Source organism: Castor canadensis, chromosome 16, assembly GCF_047511655.1.
Source record: "Castor canadensis chromosome 16, mCasCan1.hap1v2, whole genome shotgun sequence".
Lineage (NCBI taxonomy): Eukaryota > Metazoa > Chordata > Mammalia > Rodentia > Castoridae > Castor > Castor canadensis.
In genome coordinates, this window is record NC_133401.1 from 32,096,997 (window position 1) to 32,107,325 (window position 10,329).

General features: G+C 38.0%; 1 pseudogene; it reads left to right on the top strand.

The window, feature by feature from the left end:
• The first annotated feature begins 246 nt into the window (after nucleotides 1-246).
• Nucleotides 247-1,380, top strand: LOC109683034 (myb/SANT-like DNA-binding domain-containing protein 3 pseudogene; annotated as a pseudogene).
• The last annotated feature ends 8,949 nt before the right edge of the window (nucleotides 1,381-10,329 follow it).

Consider the following 10,329-nt stretch of genomic DNA (forward strand, 5'->3'; position numbering starts at 1 on the left):
AAAAAAACAAAACAAACAAACAAAACCTAACACCCAGGAGAATGGGAAAAGCCAAGAGGCTAAGACTGGTCTTCAAAAAACAGACTTTGGCCCACCTGCCAGAGGAGCCCAGGTCTTGCACTCACACTGTGCCCACCCCTCTCTGGTCTGTGGCCACTGTGCAGCTGCTGCAGGAATGAAGGTTCCTGTTGTAGGAACTTCCCGTCTTGGAGTAGTGTGTCTCAGCAAGACTCTGTCACTGCTTATCACAGTGCCTTGTCACCAGGCTGTCCCACACTATGCTACATTGTTACATCTTTGTGGAACACTGTTCTCTCTGATGCCTGCACAGGGATAGCTAGTGACCAGGAGAAATACAGTGGAAAATGCAAAACAACGAAATTATAAAACCTGCCAAATACTTCTCAGATGGAAAAGAGCATCTTGCTTGCTTTAGTAGAAAAGTACAAATATGTGCTGGAATGTAAAAAAAGTGATGCACAAACTATTGCCCTCAAGCAGCAAACCTGGCAGGCATTGGCCCATGAATACAACTCCTAGCCTAGCGTATCCCTGTGGGATTTCAAACAGCTGAAGAAGTGCTGGGAGAACATCAAGGCTCGGACTAAAAAAATTATGGCCCATGAAAGGAGAGAGAAAGTGAAGCATGGTGTCAGCCCGCTGCTGAATGCCCACACCCTGGGGAAAGAGAAGATGGGCGCCATGCTACCCGAGCAGCTCTACTTCCTGCAGAGCCTGCCTGAGGAAGAGCTCAAGTACCACCCTGACACTGCAGCCCAAGAATCACTTGCTGTTTCAAATAGAGAACTGTGCGATGATGAGAAAGAGTTCATACATTTTCCAGTATATGAGGGGACCTCTCAACCTAAACCCTAGTGTTCAGCTGTCAGAATAACAGCCAATAAAAACCACAGGAGCAAAACCTCTCAGGAAGGTGCTTTAAGAAAGATGCATGAGGAAGAACACCATCAACAAATGTCCATCTTACAACTGCAGCTGATACAAACAAATGAGGTGCATGTGGCCAAAATCCAGCAGATAGAGCGAGAGTGTGAGATGGCAGAGGAGGAACACAGGATGAAAATGGATGTTCTCAATAAAAAGAAGATGTATTGGGAAAGAAAACTACAAACTTTTACCAAGGAATGGCCTGTTTCTTCATTTAACTGGCCCTTTCCCAATTCACCCTAAGACTTTGGGGATGACTCTCTTGTAATTAATCTGTGTTGGCAAAGAAAGTCTGAAATATGAACTTGCGGTCAGTAACCTGTAACTGAGCTACAACTAGGAAAATTAGAGTGGTAGTAGTCACTTATTTAAGAATACATTCAGGTAAATAGCTGCACCCTATGTACCCTTTAAGTGGCAAAGAAGCTGTTATAGTCTTCTGAAAGTTATCACTATGAGTGCTATAATTCTGAATGTAATGTCTCTTAATTAGAATTCATGTAAGAAAAAAAACCAGACTTTGTTGTTTATTTAAATTCAGGCAGCAATTTATTAGGTAGAATCTTTCAGTATTGATAGGTAGCTTTGGTGTCCAAGTTTGCACATCTTCACCCAAAATGGACATCATAAAGGAGAACTGAGGCTCAGCACTAACTGAGCTCTTACAAAAATTAACACATGAATGATGGACTTGCACAGATTCATAAGATCTGGTCTGACTTGAAAGAAAAGGAATGTTATGGAAGGGTTGTGAATGCAGAAAGAGGGAAGTGGAGGAATGGAAACAAAATTGGGATGAGGTCTTCATGGATAAAGTTAGGAGCAAGAGGGGAGAAAGAGAGAGAGGAGAGAGTGAGAAAAGAGAGAGAGAAAATTAAAATGTCATGAAATATTTGGAGACAGAAGAGGATAAAAGGTTTAATATATTCCTTCAGTTGAATTTTTATGTCTTAAAAATAAAAAGTAAATTAAAAAATTTAGGATTATTAAAATATGCCAGAAATACTGAACTTGCTGGCACCTTTACTTCTAGGGAGCATAAACAGGGAGAGCCTACCTAAAAGGATGGGAAAAAAAAGGAGCAACTTTGACTGTTGCTGGTAAAAAAAACCAAACAAACTCTTTCAAAAGGTTGGTGCAGTAAGCTTGGTCTATCATTGAGACAGTCATGAGATGCTTACGTTTCCCTTGCTAATGGCTGGTCAGATTATGCATCCATCTAATGGTGTATTCAGTGTGTATTTATGTGTAAGCATCTTCAAATGGTTCTTAAACTACTGCTATAAGGTTAATATGATACTCAAGGTAACAAAAAAAATCAGGGTATTTGTTTTAAAGATCTCTATTATAAACTGCTTAGGCTTTTTACACATAAATATGTAAGCATCTTGACAACAGTTCTTATTATAGAGTCAATGTAAAAATTATTACTCTGTTCTACTACTACTTTTAAGAAAACAGATTATCAAACTTATTTCAATCAGGTCTCACTAAGATGCAGGCATTCAGGAGTTAACATTCCAGCTCAGAGAGAGGGGGATGGGGGGAGTAAAAGGGAAGCTTCAGCCTGCAACAGGAATCTTGGAATTTGGGTAAAGAAATGACCTTCACATGTTTCATTCTGTCATAAATACAATCTGGAATTAAATTCTCTCTTATAATATATGGGTCTATTAACAAATGGGCTTTGTATAAATTGTCTTTATACAAACAAATAATTTTAAGGTTGCTTTCATTCTGTTTTTTTTTCCATACAGATATAAGGTTCTAAGTTTAAAGGTTTTACAAATTAATTTCAACAAGTAACATCATATTAAGGATATGGTTTTTAAAAAATAAAAGGTAAAAAATACTTTTAGATAAAAAAAGAGATAAAGACAAGATCCCCAGGGGATGCAAAATAAGTTGTCATGAAAGTACAGAGTAAGTTGTCATAAAAAGATGGAGCTTATACATGCTTATGTAAGTGATTATGTTAACTAAAATCTAAGAGTTACATTAAAGGTTTTGTAAGGCCAAATTTAATGTACTGATGTTAAACTAAACACTTAATTCTCTAAGCTCATACCAACAAGGCTATCTTTAAAATATTGTATTGTTCAGGGGAGATTCCAAGATAGCGGCTAGAGGGAGGAAGCAGAAAGTGTGCCTCCTAAAGTGATATCTTGGAGAGATGCTGGAGACACACCTTGCAGGCAGGGCCACTGAGAAGAGGCAAATCTTTGACCCCTCCACACCTCCAGCCTGCGCAGAGCATCTCCACTTCACATTGAACGGAGAAATCAGGAGGGCCCCTGGGCTGCCGCCAGACACTGGTGGCCAGACAGCTTGGGAAGATGCAGACCACAAGGTGAGCTAAGCAGTATGTGGTACTCCCACAGACAACCCTGGGCCAGATCAGCATAGCCCCCTGGACAGACCAACCCCCCACCCAGGAAAAAAAGAGAAACTGAGTAATAAGCAATAAGAACAATAAAGACACATTGCAAAGAGGGTGGGGCACCCTGAGTACTGAAGACGGTGGGAGGGGAATCCCTCCTAGAACTGCAAATAAACAAGCCAAGCCTGGCTAGAGAGGGTGGGAGTGGCAGCGCGCCCCCAGCAACCAGGAGTGGGAAACTTTGTGAGTGGTGGAGGGAGGAAAACTCCACAGGAGAGGGGAAAAGACCCACTTCCCATGTGAGCTGTAAACAAACAGGCTGGCTGGCAGGAGCAGCAACACACACCCAGCAATCAGGAGCGGGAAAGCTTGTAAAAGTTGTGGTGGGAGGAAAACTCCACAAGAGAGGGAGGAAGACCCACCTCCCACGTGAACTGTAAATAAACATGCAGGCCTGAGAAAGCGGGTGCAGTGTCACCTCCCCCAGTGTGTTTGGAAAGGGGAAAGGGGAAAGCGGAAAGCTCATAGCAGCGGCTCATGCACAGGAGAACTCTGAGTAAACAAAGCCAGGTGAGTGCTAAGCTCAACCCAGAGATCAGCACAAATAATGCCTCCAGCAACAGCAGGCTGACAGCAGTGGGCAGGCAAGCCACAGCTGCAGATAGCCATTCACAGAACTGTCTCCAGACTCTTTTTTTTTTCTCTCCCTAACTTTGAAGAGAAAACAACCAAACTACACCAGCATGCTGAAAAACTTACTGAAACTGTATTGCGTTTGAATTTGGGACACTTTTTTCTTTTTTTTGCTTTGTGTGGTTTTGTTCTATTTTATTTTTCCCCTTTGATGAGAAAACTACAGAACAACAACTGAGGCACCATCTCCAGGATGGGAGGTTGAGAGATGAACACCAAAATTATTAAGACTGAAACTTTATTCGATTTGAACTTGGAGATTGTTTTTTAATTTTATTTACATATGTATATAAGTATTTTTCATTTACTTATTTTTCATTTTTATTGTTATTTTTATTCTTTTTATTTTTAATTTTCAATCCTCTCTCTGACACTCTAATACCTTTTCAGCTTACAGTTGATTAGTACACTGTCTCTCCCTGTTTTTATCTTTGAAACTTTTTTGTTTGTTTCTTTGTTCTGTTTTTTTCTACTTCTTTGTTTTTCCCTTTTCCTTTAACATCTTTGCTTTCCATCTCCTCCCACCCTTCCATTCTAAGTATCACTAGTGCTATTATCACAAGCCAGAAAATACCTAACCGCACACAGTACAGGGACAATAACAACACCAAGAACAATGATAGGAAGACAGAAAAAACAGGGAAACCAGTTTCCCTACAGCAAAAAATTAGTACAGAAACCAGAGGGAAATGAAGAAAACAGATACTCAGATCCAGACTCCAACAAAATGAAGATAAACTATGCCAAACAACCCAATGAAGCCTACAAGAATAAACTAAAAGAAGAAATACTACAGGTACTCAATGAGAATTTTTTAGAGGTGATACTGGATATGGTCAACCAAAATGTACAGTAGACACTCAAGAAATTCCAAGACAACAAAAATAGAAAATATGAAAAAGCAAAAAAAGAAATAAAAGAAACCATAGAAGCACTGTATAAACACCAAAGTGAAACACAGAACACAATTAATAAAGAGATAAATGAATTCAGGTCAAAATAGAAAACATTAAAGAGGAAATGACCCAGGATCTGGAAAACCTCAGAAAAAAGAATGAAACAGAATTGCAAAACAAAATGGAAGGCCAATCCAGCAGAATAGAACAAACAGAAGACAGAATCTCAGAACTTGAAGATGAAATGGTAATTAAAGGAAAAACTGAAGAACTATTTATTAAACAACTCAAGACCTGTGAAAAGAAAATGCAAGAACTCACTGACTCCATCAAAAGACCAAACTTGAGAATCATGGGCATTGAAGAAGGAGAAGAGGTGCAAGCAAAGGGAATGCACAATATATTCAACAAAATAGTAACAGAAAATTTCCCAAATCTAGAGAAAGATATTCCCATACAGATGCAAGAGGCCTACAGAACACCAAACAGACCAGATCAAAATAGAACTACCCCATGGCATATCATCATTAAAACAACAAGTACAGAAACTAGAGAAAGAATATTGAAGGCTGTAAGAGAGGAAAAAACAAATAACATACAAAGGTAAACCCATCAAAATCACAGCAGACTTCTCAACAGAAACATTAAAAGCAAGAAGAGCTTGGGGTGAGATCTTCTGGGCACTGATTGAAAATAACTTCAACCCCAGGATACTCTACCCAGCAAAACTATCATTCAAAATAGATGGAGCAATAAAAGTCTTCCATGATAAGCAGAAACTAAAACAATATGTGACCACAAAGCCACCACTTCAAAAGATTGTTCAAGGGATTCTGCACACAAAAAGTGAAACCCAACATAACCATGAAAGATCAGGCAGTACCAAACTACAGGAAAAGAAAAAGCGAGAAAGTAGAGAGCAACCTCAACTTAGGTACACACAATCAAACCTTCAAACAACTAAGACAATTAAATGACAGGAATTACCACATACCTATCAGTACTAACACTAAATGTTAATGGACTTATTTCACCCATCAAAAGACATTGTTTGATGAAATGGATTAAAAAGGAAGATCCAACAATTTGTTGCTTACAGGAGACCCATATCACCAACAGAAATAAGCACAGGGTTAGGATGAAAGGCTGGAAGAAGATTTACCAAGCCAATGGCCCCCAAATACAGGCAGGAGTAGCAATACTTATCTCAGACAAAGTAGACTTCAAACCTACATTGATCAAACGAGATGAACAAGGACATTCCATACTAATAAAAGGGTAAATAAACCAAAAGGAAATAATAATTATCAACCTATATGCACCCAATGTCAACGAACCCAATTTCATCAAACATACCCTGAAAGACCTAAAAGCATATAATAACTCCAACACAGTGGTTGTGGGAGACTTTAACACCCCATTATCATCAATAGATAGGTCATCCAAACAAAAAACCAATAAAGAAATTCAAGATCTAAAATATACAATAGATCAAATGGACCAATGTGATGTCTACAGAACGTTTCATCCAACTTCTACACAATATACATTCTTCTCAGCAGCCCATGGAACCTTCTCCAAAATAGATCATATCTTAGGGCATAAAGCAAGCCTCAGCAAATATAAGAAAATAGAAATTATACCATGCATACTATCTGATCACAATACAATAAAAGTAGAACTCAACAACAAAAGACAAAAAACATGGAAACAGCTTGAACTGAATAACTCATTACTTAATGAACAATGGGTTATTGATGAAATAAAAGAAGAAATTAAAAAGTTCCTGGAAGTCAAATGAAAACACAACCTACAGAAACCTATGGGACACAGCAAAGGCAGTCCTGAGAGGAAAGTTTATCGCCATGACTGCGTATATTAAAAAGACTGAAAGATCCCATCAATGACCTAATGACACATCTCAAACTCCTAGAAAAAACAAGAACAAGCAAATCACAAAACAAATAGAAGGAGAAAAATAATAAAAATAAGAGCTGAAATCAACAAAATAGAAACCAAAAAAAAAAAAAAATACAAAGAAATAATGAAACAAAAAGTTGGTTCTTTGAAAAAATAAATGAGATCAACAGACCCCTGGCAAACCTGACTAAAATGAGGTGAGAAAAAACTCAAATTAGTAGAACCAGGAATGCAAAAGGGGAGATAACAACAAACACTATGGAAGTCCAGAAAATCATTAGAGATGTCAAGAACCTATATTCAAATAAATTTGAAAATCTTAAAGAAATGGACAGATTTCTAGATACATATAATCATCCAAAACTGAACCAAGAGGAAATTAATCACCTGAATAGATCTATAACACAAAATGAAATTGAAGCAGCAATCAAGAGTCTCCCCAAAAAGAAAAGTTCAGGACCTGATGGATTCTCTGCTGAATTCGATCAGACCTTTAAAGAAGAACTGATACCAACCCTCCTTAAATTGTTTCACAAAATAGAAAGGGAAGGAAAACTGCCTAACACATTTTATGAACTCAGTATTACACTTATCCCAAAACCAGGCAAAGACACCTCCAAAAAGAACTATAGGCCAATCTCCTTAATGAACATTGATGCAAAAATCCTCAACAAAATAATGGCAAACCAAATTCAACAACACATCAAAAAGATTATTCACCACGACCAAGTAGGCTTCATCTCAGAAATGCAGGGGTGGTTTAACATACAAAAATAACTAAATGTAATAAACCACATTAACAGAAGCAAAGACAATAACCACTTGATCATCTCAATAGATGCAGAAAAAGCCTTTGATAAGATCCAAGACCATTTCATGATAAAAGCTCTAAGAAAATTAGGAATAGAAGGAAAGTACCTCAACATTATAAAAGCTATATATGACAAACCTACAGCCAGCATTATACTTAACAGAGAAAAACTGAAACTATTCCCTCTAAAATCAGGAACTAGACAAGGATGCCCACTATTTCCACTCCTATTCAACATAGTATTGGAATTCCTAGCCAGAGTGACTAGGCAAGAAGAAGGAATAAACGGAATACAAATAGGTAAAGAAACTGTCAAAATATCCCTATTTGCAGATGACATGATCCTATACCTTAAAGACCTAAAGAAAAACTCTACTCAGAGGCTCTTAGACACCATCAATAGCTACAGCAAAGCAGCAGGATATAAAATCAGCATAGAAAAATCATTAGCATTTCTATACACTAACAATGAACAAATTGAGAAAGGATATATGAAAGCAATTCCATTTACAATAGCCTGAAAAAAAATCACGTACCTAGGTGTAAACCTAACAAAAGATGTGAATGACCTCTACAAGGAAAACTATAAACTTCTGAAGAAAGAGATTGAGGAAAGTGGAGAGATCGCCCATGCTCATGGATTGGTAGAATCAACATAGTAAAAATGTCTATACTCCCCAAAGAAATCTACATGTTTAATGCAATCCCCTCAAAATTGCAATGACATTTATTAAAGAGATTGACAAATCTACCATTAAATTTATATGGAAACACAAGAGGCCACGAATAGTCAAGGCAATACTCAGTCAAAAGAACAATGCTGGAGGTATCACAATACCTGACTTCAAACTATATTACAAAGCAGTAACAATAAAAACAGCATGGTACTGGCACAAAAACAGACATGAAGACCAGTGGAAGAGAATAAAGGACCCAGACATGAAGCCACACAACTATAACAAACTTGTCTTTGACAAAGGCACTAAAAATATATGATGGAGAAAAAGCAGCCTCTTCAACAAAAACTGCTGGGAAAACTGGTTAGCAGTTGGCAAAAAACTGAAACTAGATCCATGTATATCACCCTATACCAAGATTAACTCAAAATGGATCAAGGATCTTAATATCAGACCACAGACTCTAAAGTTGATACAGAAAAGAGTAGGAAATACTCTGGAATTAGTAGGTATAGGTAAGAGCTTTCTCAATGGAACCCAGCAGCACAGCAACTAAGAGATAGCATAGATAAATGAGACTTCATAAAACTAAAGTTTCTGCTCAACAAAAGAAATGGTCTCTAAACTGAAGAGAACACCCACAGAGTGGGAGAAAATATTTGCCAGCTACACTTCAAAGGACTGATAACCAGAATATATAGGGAATTTAAAAATCTAAATTCTCCCAAAACTAATGAACCAATAAAGAAATGGGCAAGTGAACTAAACAGAACTTTCTCAAAAGAAGAAATTCAAATGGCCAAAAAACACATGAAAAAATGCTCACCATCTCTAGCAGTAAAGGAAATGCAAATTAAAACCACACTAAGATTCCACCTCACCCCTGTTAGAATAGCCATCATTAGCAACACCACCAACAACAGGTGTTGGCGAGGATGCGGGGAAAAAGGAACTCTCTTACACTGCTGGTGGGAATGTAAAATAGTACAACCACTCTGGAAAAAAATTTGGAGGCTACTTAAAAAGGTAAACATGATCTACCATTTGATCCAGCAATACCACTCTTGGGGATATACCCAAAAGACTGTGACACAGGTTACTCCAGAGGCACCTGTTCACAACAGCCAAATTATGGATACAGCCAAGATGCCTCACTACTGATGAATGGATCAAGAAAATGTGGTATGTATACAAAATGGAATTTTATGCAGCCATGAAGAAGAATGAAATGTTATCATTCGCTGGTAAATGGATGGAATTGGAGAACATCATTCTGAGTGAGGTTAGCCTAGCCCAAAAGACCAAAAATCGTATGTTCTCCCTCAGATGTGGACATTAGATCAAGGGCAAACACAACAAGGGGATTGAACTCTGATCACAAGATAAAAGCGAGAGCACACAAGAGAGATATGAGGATGGGTAAGACACCTAAAAGATTAGCTAGCATTTGTTGCCCTCAATGCAGAGAAACTAAAACAGATACCTTAAAAGCAACTGAGACCAATAGGAGAAGGGGACCAGGAACTAGAGAAAAGGTTAGCTCAAAAAGAATTAACCTAGAAGGTAACACACATGCACAGGAAATCAATGCGAGTCAACTCCCTGTATAGCTATCCTTATCTCAACTAGCAAAAACCCTTGTTCCTTCCTATTATTGCTTATACTTTCTCTTCAACAAAATTAAAGATAAGGGCAAAATAGTTGCTGCTGGGTATCGAGGGGGTGGGGGGAGAGGGAGGGGGCGGAGTGGGTGGTAAGTGAGGGGGTGGGGGCACGGGGGAGAAATGACGCAAGCATTGTATGCACATATGAATAATAAAAAAAAATAAACAAAAAAATATTGTATTGTTCTTGAGAACATTTACAAAAAAATTGCCTTAAAATGTTTTTTGGTTTGTCAAGGTAACTGTCAGGAATTTTGGTACTGTGGGTTAATCTACAAATTTGTCAAGACAAAAAGAGTTTATTAAAACCCAAAAAAACAAGAGACAGCTGAGAACAGGG